This window comes from Neomonachus schauinslandi, chromosome 12 (genome assembly GCF_002201575.2).
Source record: "Neomonachus schauinslandi chromosome 12, ASM220157v2, whole genome shotgun sequence".
Taxonomy (NCBI): Eukaryota; Metazoa; Chordata; class Mammalia; order Carnivora; family Phocidae; genus Neomonachus; species Neomonachus schauinslandi.
Window position 1 is genome coordinate 81,010,476 of NC_058414.1, and position 12,282 is coordinate 81,022,757.

At 38.8% G+C, this 12,282-nt stretch overlaps 1 protein-coding gene across 2 annotated transcripts in view; it reads right to left on the reverse strand.

Annotated features, from left to right (window-relative positions):
* Window positions 1-12,282, reverse strand: part of GRM8 (glutamate metabotropic receptor 8) — a 772,971-nt gene that overhangs the window by 172,032 nt on the left and 588,657 nt on the right. The window lies entirely within an intron of this gene.

Consider the following 12,282-nt stretch of genomic DNA (forward strand, 5'->3'; position numbering starts at 1 on the left):
AGGTGTGTGTAAACAGACCCCAACAGCCAAATCCCTGGGTCCTGGTCTGGTTCTGCTACTACCCAGTTCTGCAAATCTATCCTCTCTTGGCTTCAGTTTCTATAAATTGAAGAAAAATGGAATACTTTGTCCTTAAGATCGACCCCCAGTTCCAAATTCTTAATCAGAAAAATTATGGCAGGTTTAAGAAAATAATTAATGGTCTACAGAATTAAAATCAAAGAGACTTGCTGAGGTAAGCAGCAAAATTTTCAAAGGACAATGTAAGGTTCATTTCCTTCTAAACTAGGTAAACTTGTACCCAGTATTTATGTGGACTTGAAAATTATAAGTGTTTTAAATAAATTAATTCTAAAATGAAGCCATTTAAAATTATTAGCTGCTTATCAGCATGAAACACAAAGAACACTGAAGTGTGAGATTTTTCCAGCAAAACTCATCATTAAACTTTCACTAACAATGCCATCATTTCCTTTCCCCTCTGTGATCACACGATCTCCCAGGTACAATTCTAGGTTTAACAGTCTTAAAACTAGGCAAGACTAGGAAAGCTGAGCAGGTAAATCAAATGATAAGTTTTTAAAAGTTTTACAGGTATTTAAGCCTTGGGAAAGCTTAATTAAAGTTAATGAAGAATTTAAAATGGGAGTGAAAATTAAAGCAGTAGGAAATATTAAAGAAAAAAAATTACTATTCAGTTGAAAAAAATCCATGAAGAGCCACAGGGAATTGATGCTAATCATCGATTGAAGGAACTGGCTCTGGCAAACGCAGGAAGTGACCCAAAGAAACCAAACTGCAGAAATGTGGGCAGGAAAGTGAAAGTAGGGGAGACGTGTAAAATGGAGGATGCAATGGAGATCTTATTTTTCAAGCAGAATATTGATTCTGCTTAACTGTACTTTTCCTAACTTTCATATTATCATAAAGACAATCAGAATATCCTCAGCTCTTGGGCCTCCTGAGTGGCTCAGTCAGTTAAGAGACCAACTCTTGATTTTGACTCAGGTCATGATCTTGGGGTTGTGGGATCAAGCCCCATGTAGGGCTCTGCGCTGGGCATGGAGCTTCTTTGGGACTCTCTTTCCCTCTGCCCCCTCCCCCCTTAAAAAAGTAATATCTTCAGCTCTTCAAATTTACTCACTCACTCATTCATTCAACATTATATTTGGATCTCAGTCTATCAGAACATCTGGTTGAGTTCCGTACCACTAAATTCTCTACCCACCGATCCTATGAGAATAGATTGCAATTGCATTCCATAATTGTATGAAATAAGATGTAAAATTTAAAACCTCATCCTACTTGTTCCCAGTTACTTGTGACTTATCTTGAACCAAGCTTATCCCTGACTGATACTATCAATAAACGAACACATAATATAACATTTTCTGGAATATATTACTGCAGATATATATTAGGCATTTGAATTAGTAGTGTTGTTTTAATTTATCAAATAATATCTGAAATGCACACAGACTAGAAACTAAGTAGCTGGTCCAAATCTAAAGAAGCTGCTTTCTTTTGCTCAAGCACAATAAGAATGATCACAGAACACTACATCAAAAACTAATGATGTGGGGGCGCCTGGGTGGCTTAGTCATTAAGCATCTGCCTTCGGCTCAGGTCATGATCCCGGAGTCCTGGGATCGAGCCCCGCATCGGGCTCCCTGCTCCGCGGGAAGCCTGCTTCTCCCTCTCTCACTCCCCCTGCTTGTGTTCCCTCTCTCGCTGTGTCTCTCTCTGTCAAATAAATAAAATCTTTAAAACAAAACAAAACAAAAAACTAATGATGTAATGTATGGTGATTAACATAACATAATAATAAAAAAGAGAGAATGATCACACCAAGAATTATCACTTTAGGGGCACTTGGGTGGCTCAGTCGGTTAAGCATCTGCCTTTGGCTCAAGTCATGATCTCAGGGTCCTGGAATTGAGCCCCAGGTGGGACTCCCTGCTCAGGGGGGAGCTTGCTTCTCCCTCTCACTCTGCTGCTCCCTTTCCCTCCACTGTTCCCCCTGCTTGTATTCTCTCTCTGGCTCACTCTCTCTCAAACAAATAAATAAAATCTTAAAAAAAAAAGAACTATCACCTTAAGAATTATCATATGTGATTAACCTGAATCCCAAATAGATATATTTCCAAAGCATAGCACCTGGGAGAAATACAGCATTAAAATCAGCTCACAGAGTAACTGTATTTACAGAAATGCAGAGAAAATCGGCTAACCTTGGCACTCTCTGATTGCAGGGCATAAATATTGTGTTCAGCCATTTCTTCATGGTTGGCAATGTAACATAAATAATAAAAACTATCTTAAATAGTCTATAGTTATCAAAATCAGGGAACTGCCCATTAAACTTTTAGTATTGTCTTTCTTTTTTAGGAGGGAGGTGGGCGTTCCAAATTCAAACTAGAAATAACAACCATAAAATAATACCATGTGTATTAAATGCCCACATTTGGGGGATCTGGAGAGTGATAGAAGACTAATGACAACCATGATAGACTGGGTTGCTGAGGGACGATGCCCCCTTACCTGAATCTCTTTTGGCAGTCAAAACATCTGAAAAATGTGCAAGAGGGGCATAGTGAAAGACCAGCCTTAATCTCCTGGGGGCATCGACTGGCATGCCAATTAGTGAGAGATCTAAGAAGTGTGATCCCCACCTCATGTCACCATCTTGGAAGCAAGACCCACCAGGAAGAATGGCAGCCATGAGAAGGGGCTGAAAGTTAACAGCTGGAACATCTTTTGTTGTTGGAGGTGCTTTGCTTTCATAGACAAGCTGTGTTGACTATTAAAAAAATTAAAATGTGCTGTTTTTCATCAGTAAGCGTTGCCTTTGAAGGCTATATGTACTTAGGGAAGCAAATTCATCCACATCTGACATCTGTCGCAGGGTCTGACCTTTGGCAACAGATTAATGCCTTAGTCAGGAACCCAAATGAAAAGTGCATAAGTACATAGTACGACGGCTCTGATTTAGTAATGTTCACACAGCAATTCACATTTACTAAGTGCTACAAGGGTTTCCATTACTTTTTCTTCAGGACAGATCCCTGAGGTATTATCTCCATTTTTTTTTTTTTAGGTGAGGAAGATAAGGCATCGAGTAGTTACTATGGAATCATAGAGATTTAGTCAAGCTACATCTGCACACACAAAAACAACCTTTTGGAAAATAAAAATGAGTCTAAAATGCTTGCTTGACAGTAAATAGACTGGTGACATTGAAATATTTTCTTAGTAGTAAAATTCCACTTTCCCCCCAAATAATGTTACAATTCCAATTTTTAAACAAGATAACAACTACATTATTTTTGTAAAAATTTTGAGTATAATTTCTAACATTTACTCATTACTAGGGCATATAATGTTTTTATGAACATAAAATTTAAAATCAGAGAGCATGAATAATAGTTCCAGGCTTCTATCACCCTCAGCAGCTATGAATTTCAGAACTCTTGAACTCCACAGACCACAGGACCACTGGGTATTAAGAAGAAATGTTTGCTTAACCTAGCCATGGAAAATTATAAATTCAATAAAACTGTTACAATCATGTAAACATGCCATAGTGTGTAAGGTGGGAATGTGTCAGAACCCTTCAATTCAGTCACTTTGTCAGTCAACTGTCCAGTCCAGCAGGGGGTGGGGGGCTGTTGGGAGGTGAGATGGGGAGAACCACCATCAAAGGCAGCTAGCTACACAGGGTGATTGAAAGGGGGCAGGAAAGAAGGCCTGTAGCTCATGGAAAGGCTCCTTCCTCATCTGGGTTATAGATCTGTCCTTTCTCCAGCAGCAAACAACCAACTAAAATTAACAAAGAGATGTTAATGGTTATATTAATTTTTTAAGAAGAAGCAATAGCCTGAAGCTGATGACCCAGAGGCTAGAGCTGTCTCAATCTGTTGAGAAAGCATTTAATGGAACTAGAGAAAAAAGCGGGGGGAAATGAAGAAAAGCAGGAAGAAAGACCAGGTGAGATTCAGCCCATTGGAGTTGATGGCATAATGTGTGCTGAGACCACACAATTTCTGAGGGCAATTCAAGAGCCACAGGCTGAGTCATGGCTCATGGACTCACAGAAGCATTTCTCAACAAAAGCTAAATGGGGTGAACCCAGACTCCAGAAAAGATAAGGCCATGCCTCTCCAGGGACCAAAGGGAATTTAAAGAGAATGGCCTGGCCTTGGACATGAGGGGGGAGGGAAAGTGAATTACAAAGAAGGACAGGAACTAGTGAGTGGAACCAGTGATCAAGACTGGATGAGCAGAGGGTGCCTGGGTGGCTCAGTTGGTTAAGCGACTGCCTTCGGCGCAGGTCATGATCCTGGAGTCCCTGGATCGAGTCCCACATCGGGCTCCCTGCTCGGCAGGGAGTCTGCTTCTCCCTCTGACCCTCCCCCTTCTCATGCGCTCTCTCTCATTCTCTCTCTTAAATAAATAAAAATAAAATCTTTAAAAAAAAAAAAAAGACTGGATGAGCAGAGAACAGGATCCCAAACTGTCAGACTTGGAAGGGACCTGAGAGCATCCTCTAATCTGAGAAGTTTGGGGATGACACATTTGACGCACACCTGTCACCTATCAGCTCTGTCCACAGTCTCTTCAATGTTTCAGACCTGGGCCCAAGTGAATAGTGGGGCATGGAGTTACCAAGCTACTCTGTGTGAAGGCTGCTTTCTAGATCAAGTGTAGTAAAATCCTTTGGTGCTTTACAAAAGGGAAGCTGTGGAGGACATGTGCTAATGAATTGGAAGGGAGGAATACATTTTGAATAAAGAAGGAGACCAGAAACTCCAATAATGGATTCTTTGAAAAAGAATTCTCTTATTCCCCAAATCTGTGGAATAGAAAATTAAGCTTTTACACACAAGCAGCAGCGGGAACCTACTTGGGGAAGCACTTCTGTTAGACCAGAAAATATATGTGATTGAACTTTGTAAACTAAAAAGAACTAAGAAAGGGAAATAATACTGAGGTGGCCCTGGATTTGAGTCCTTAATTCACAAATTCTGTGTGTGTGTGTGTGTGTGTGTATTTTTCCCTGAAAATAAATGTGGCAGATACCCATTATAGAGTATTTGGAAAATAGATGGAAAGATAAAAAGAGAAGAAAAATATTCGATCTTAAACCTCCCATTTAGACATGACTATTAATAATTTGGTACATTACATGCCAGACTTTATTGATATGTACATCTGTGCCTTGTTTATAAATAAAATTGGGATCCTAATGCTCTCTTTCTTTACTTGTCAATACATTGTATACTTATAATCTTAAAACATTATTTTGCAGGCTATGTGAAATTCTATTACTCTTACTAGATTCCCAAAAGTTAAAAAGTTAAATCTTCAAATTACCTCTATTTCAAATAAAGTTGTGGATTAACGTCCTAGCTTTTACTTGCATTTATTTGGTTCCTGGTAAGATTCATCATTTTGCATGTTTTGGGCTGTTTGCATTTCTTTTGTGTATTACCTTCAAGTCTCCTGTCCATTTTTCTCCTGTGGTAGTAAGCTTTTTTAAACAGCTCTCTGTATATTAAGTATATTAATCCATCCTCTGCCATAGCTATTTAAAATAGCATTGATTTGTCTTATTTCATTTATGGTATTTTCTTGCATTTGGAGGCTTTAAATTTTTATGCAGTTCAATGTTTTCCCTCATGGTTTTTGGTTTTGGTGTCAAGTTTTGAAAGCTCTCCTCTGTGCTACAACCACACATACATATTCACCGGTAGTTTCATCTAGTTCTTCCAAGGTGTAATAAGACTGGGGCTTAGAGGTTGGAAGCCATTCCTAATCCACATGTTAACCCTGTGCTGTATTCTGCCTCCACTGATCTGAGGGTTAATCTGATCTGTGCTTCAATTTCACCATAAAATATGCTTAATATTAGTACCTACCTCATAGGACAGCTAAAAGTAATAAAGGGGATAATCCATGTAAAGTATATGGCATAGTGCCTGGCATATAATAAATACTAAATAAACCCTAGAGATTATTTAACTCCCTACTATAAATGAACATAAGTTTACAGAATACAATAAAACAAACCTAAATTTAATTTTTCCAAATTTGCCCCAACACTATATTTTGAATAATACATATTGTATCCCACTAATTTGAAATGCTGACACTATACACTAAATGACTCCAGGTGTTTGGATACATTTCTAGACTTTTTATTGATGTCCATTGATCTGTCTGGCTAGTAATGCAATGCTGCTACCGTATTATAATCAGTATGGCTGAATAATGTTTTAATTACTTTCAGTGCAACTATCCCACCATAATTATTCTTTTTTTCAGAAAATGCCCTTGACTAATCAGGTTGCCAAAACTCCTGGTTAAAGTTCCAAGAGGGAATTAAACAAAAGTATATGAAAATGTCATTCTTCTAAAGAGCACTCCAAGTGCTCCCTCTAAATATTTGTACACAAAGTCCAAGGTGAGCTTTTTTGTCTAAATCCTACCTTAACCCTAATCACTGTCTAGGTTCTGTGCAGTAGAATGTAAGTGTACAAAGGTCAGCACCAAATGTCAAAAAAGAAAGAGAGAGAGAGAGAGAAAGAAAGAAAAAAGAAAAAGAGAAAAGAATATCAGCTTTTTATTTTTATTTTTTTTAAATGTTTTTTTTTAAAGATTTTATTTATTTATTTGAGAGAGAGAGAATGAGAGAGAGAGAGAGAGCACATGAGAGGGGGGAGGGTCAGAGGGAGAAGCAGACCCCCTGCTGAGCAAGGAGCCCGACATGGGACTCGATCCCGGGACTCCAGGATCATGACCTGAGCCGACGGCAGTCGCTTAACCAACTGAGCCACCCAGGCGCCCAGCTTTTTATTTTTTTTAAAGATTTTATTTATTTATTTGACAGAGAGAGAGAGAGGTCACAAGCAGGGGGGTGGGAGAGGGAGAAGCAAGCTTCCTGCTGAGCAGGGAGCCTGATGTGGGATTCAACCCCAGGACCCTGAGACCATGACCTGAGCTGAAGGCAGGCGCTTAAATGACTGAGCCACCCAGGCACCCCAGAAAAATCAGGTTTTTAAACCTTCTTTTAGAAGACCAAATTGATGAATACATTGAGTCTCCCCAAACCATTCCCTAAACCTACCCCCAGGGACCCATGAGACCCTGATTCATCACAGGATAGGGTCAGCCAGCCCAAGCTGACCCTACTTCATCCATTAATTACCACAAGGAGGAAAAGACCAAATGCCTGCAGAAGCTGAGAATGGCAGTCAAACACCAACAACTCTTCCTCCAAGTTCCTCTGCCCTGTAGGGAATGGCTTGGTGCCCAGGGGGTTCTTACCTGCCTCCCTCCATCCCTCACTAGGTCATCAGTCCTGTTGAATAGGAAGCGAAGCAAGTGGCAAGAAAGAGATGCTGAAAGGACTACAGTTATACTACTCTTTCCAAGAGAGTAGATTTAAAATCCCCTCATAGAGATAGAAGAAAAAAAGGAGCCTACTTTAACAACTTGTTTCAAATCAATAGATGCCGTCTTCACAGTGGTCTGATTTCTGTCCCGTCTCCTATTTTAATGATTCTGGGGTTCTGTGTGCAAAGCATAAGTTTTGATAGATCACTGGATAGGCTGTATCATTAACTACTAAAACACCATGTTCACATTCCTACTCTACTGGGTTTTTATTTCATAATAAATACCTGAAGGCTTTCCAGATTACTCTAAATTTATATTTTGTAACAGGTCCTTTGGGTTCTTTAACCTTCTCCAGGGACTGGGAGGCTTAAAGGAAGATAAAACGGAAAAGAGATCTCTTAATAGAACGGTGTAAATTATGCTGAAGATAGAATAAGCAATGAGGAAAACTGCTATTTTTCAAATTAATTCTGGCCATCAAGTAGATCGGGAGTGTGAATGTGACAAAAACCATATGCAAATGTGTCTGTGATATCTTAAGGCTCAGGAGAGCTAGCGAGAGGAATGGTATGTTTAAGCAGATGTACAGAAGTCAGGAGGGGAGCCTTCAAAAAGTCCTGATAAAGGAAAGGATGAAAGCACAGCTGAGAATCTGAAAGGCAGGAAAGCTCAAGGGGTTCATTAGGTTATTCAGAAAGAAATTTTAGTTTTTTTTCTGCAAAGAGTTCAGAAAACAAAGAAAAAGGCAAGAAAAAGACATATGTAAAGAGCTCAACAGGAATCTGCAATGACTTCAAATTTCATGAGAATTTGCGCACATGATAGAAGGGCAAATAATTAAAAGGAGGATATTTGTAAAATATAGAGTCAGGAAAGCAAACACATGTAATAAGCTAAGGCTTGGAAAAATACATGTGGTAGGAAATACATTCTCCTTCCCATTTACCTCCCCTTCCTCCTCCACCTTCTTCTTTCTCTTAAAGTGCCATCCAGTTCAAGAAGGACCAGAAAAGCAAATGTCTTTTGTTCCTCATAGAGGGGATGATTAATGACTGTTTGTGGGTGGAGTGTGGTTCTACCTCCCATTCTCTTCTGCAGTGGGGGCAACTGTCAATTAAAGATGGTTAAGACCAGTGTTGGCATGAAGCTAGCTGGTGGAAGAGATTGCAAAAGGCACTTTCTAATTCTGAATGCACCGAAGGCTCTCAGCCATGTTCACTTACAAGTGACCGCAGGTCCCGGTTTGCCTGATACAGTCCCATTTGTGCCTGTCTTTCCAGCATACTTATTAATAGACCTCCCTTCTCTTTTAAAAGTATCTTTATTGGGATGAAAAATTATATGGTCATCTCGCACCTATACCAGAATGTCAAGGGTATTTCACATTTAATTGTTTTCAATAACCTTTGAGAATCTATGGAGAACAGATGCGGTGGTGTGAAGTTGAGATGAGCAGATGTTCTCATTTTCAAAAGCGGGAAGGAGGTGTTATTATATCTAGACTAAAGAATGCAGACTTGGTAATGTGAGGGACAGATCATCGTACAGATTTTTGTGATGACTTTGAGAGAAAGAAAGCAGCCACCAAGAGGAAACATGAATTGATACAGACTAAATTAGGTGAGATCCACCTTAATTCCTTCTTTATTCAGGTGACTGTAGTACATGTCGTGGGATTTCTACAGAGAGATCAAAATGGATTTTAACAAGACCTCAGACAAAGTTCTTGATATTCTTAGAGACGAGGATAGAAATATGAACTGTCATCCAGTTTGTTGAATTTTAATTGGTTGAATGACTATTCCTAATAGTGTTGACTAATATTCACTAATGAGCAACATTAACACTGCCCTTGGCACTGTCCTTTTCAATATTTTCCTCACCAAATTGGATTAAGACATGCTGATCAAAGTTACATGTGACGCATGGCAAAAGCAGATACTGAGATGACGGAGTCAGAATCCAAAATTATCTCATCAGACTGGGAAAATGAGCCAAGACTTAATATTAAATTTCATGGGGAGAAACAATTTCACAGGGAGAAATTTATTTTCCAAAAACAAGTTGTGCAAAAACAAGAGAGGATATAAGATTATGTAGTAGCACATATGAAAAAGAAATAAAGGGTTTATTTGACTAAAAGCCATATTGTGGTGAGCTGGCCACAAAAGCATTAACATCAAAATCAAGAGGGTGATATATCAATTGTACTTTGGGCCCAGGGTGTCACACCCAAAATAACATGTTTCATTCTGGGAACCTCAAGCTTAAGCAACATAGTGACAAACTGGGGGAACCATGCAGAGAATAATCAGGATAGTAAGTTGTAACAGTCATTTTTTAAAAAGAATAATATATACAGTAGCAATAACAATGAAGATTTGCAATCCTTTGTCTACATTCTGAAATCCAAAAAGTCAGAAAACCAAAAAATGTTTAACTCAATCATTGCCAAATCCTGACCTGAAATGAGGACAGAAGGCTACTTATAGTCTTTATCTATTCCAACTTGGCATGCATATTTATATGTTTATTTGCAGAAATATTCATGTACCTGATTATGGTATTCTGCCCTATGTCCCACTGGGAACATTACTTTAGCTCTCCATGTATCTCCATATCGCCTTTTAAATAAAACTATAATAATAATAATTTCAAAATTTATCTGGTTTCAAAGGTTAAGTTAAAGGACTGAGAACTAATAACAATACTATTATATCAATACAATATATAGTAGTATGTATTATAGAATATAATATCATTAACAATAATAACAATAACATCGTCGATAACAATAGCTAATATGGGAATAGCACTATGTGCCATGGTGATGTCACAGCATTCAGACCAGCAAAGGCATCACTGTGGCCAAGAGCAACCCATGGCCATGAGAAGCAACAAGAGTAGACTATCAGACTTTTGCCTCTCTCTTCATCTGCCGTCTGTTGACTGGGTGCACCCCCAACACCCTTGGACAACTTAGGGAGAAGACCTCAAATGGGAGATAATGGACTTAAAGGACATATAGGGGTGTTTTGCAAGGTGGATCCCTTTGAGTAGGCTTTACTGGGCAAAGGGGAAACTTACAAAGAAAGGATCAGAAGAGGACACGGGGCACCCATCCTTCTATTGTCTTCATAGAAAGGTGTGAGGCTTGAGTGAGCTGCTAGACAGAGTGTGGGTGCGTGGCTTTTCTTTCCCTTTTAAAGGGCAAGCTTATGCTTGTCAAATTTGTCATGGTAGATGCTGAGTTCTAATAACTGCTAACTTATTAGTTATTTTGAGCACTTTAATCCCTCCAAATATGCTGTTCTGAATTCTAACATTCAGAAGTATGTCCGGAACATAAAATTTTAAAGAGACATTAGTGGAAAAGGTAGACTATATGACCTCTAAGTTACTTTCCAACTCAGAGTGTCTTTGGTTTTACTAGATGCTCTGGAGAAGCATTCCATATTATTAATATTTCCTCTAATCTTAGTTGACATTCTATTAGCGTTCTTCACTGATACCACACAGTGAATAGAGAATTTAAATGTATCAATATAGACCTTTGTCCTCAATTCTATTAACTGATTCAGTGCAATATAAACTGCACTCAGGTTGAACATCATTTCTACCTAACTCAAACATTATAATTCAATCTCTTCTGATTCTTATTCCATCTTTCAACCCGACAGCCTCTTCCCATTTATTTCCTTCCCCTTCTCATGCTTCAGACTCAACAAAATCCATATTCCAGCTCTATTGTACTGCTTACCAGAGATTTGATAATCCCCAAATAGCAACGAGGTAAATTTATAGTCGTCTGTGTCATAACAGCTGGGGGATATAAAAGGCAGTGTGTTTTTCCCTAGTCATAATCCTTAAATACAGGTGATAACATCTTCTGTGATCTATTTGGGATTCTTTCTCCTTTAAATAAGAGAGTACATTGTCTTCCTGCAGTGGGTGCTCACACTCCCCAAACTGTATCTACAGAAATGTATCAAAGCATCTCAGTGTTGCCAAGCCTCACATTAGCTATGTTCAGTCAGACTATGGAGTGGATCAAATTTAGATTTCTAGGAAACCTACCAGGTGCTATGCTATGCACTGTGTTAGACACTGGGAAAATAATTATAGTTCCTGGCCCCCAAGAACTCACAATGTAAAATAAAAAAAATAACTATAATTTAATGTAATAAGTATAATAAAGGAGAGAGGTACAACTGGCCAGCCCCAGAGGGTCATGTGATCCCCAGACAGGAGGAAACATCATTTGTTCGGAGCAAGTTACCATGACAGCAAGCACGCCAGCTGACCAGTTAGCCAAATTACATCAGTGAAAGTCATCTAGCAATTGCCCTTCGGTTTGTACATAGCTGAGCACAAAACCTGGGTCAGGAAAAATAATTGAAAAAGAAAAAACTAAATGATCAGAGTTCTGGTCACATTTCCAGGAGATCTAAAGTACACTGATGTGCCATAAATACAAAAATTAATGTGGGTCAAGCCCTCCATCTTCAGGGTGGTGGTATGAGGACAGGAAAGGAACTTCCAGGCCAATCACCTCAGGCTCAAATAGCCTTTTTTTTTCCTTTTCTTCCATTTTTTTTTTTTTAAATCCCAGTGAGCTATTTAAATGTCACTTTCTACATGTGCCACGACAGAAATGTGGGAAGTGGGAAGCACTGGAAGGATAAGCCACAGACGTTTAGATTAAACTGATTAATTGATTCACTGATTTATTTTTTCCTGGATAAAGATATTAGTGGATGTCATCTGTTTGAAGCAGCAACATTGACGAAACCCAAACATGAGCAGCATGAAGATTTGGTATTTAACTTTGTGATTTACTCATTTCTTTTTGAGAAATGCTTCTGTGGATAGGATTTATATAGA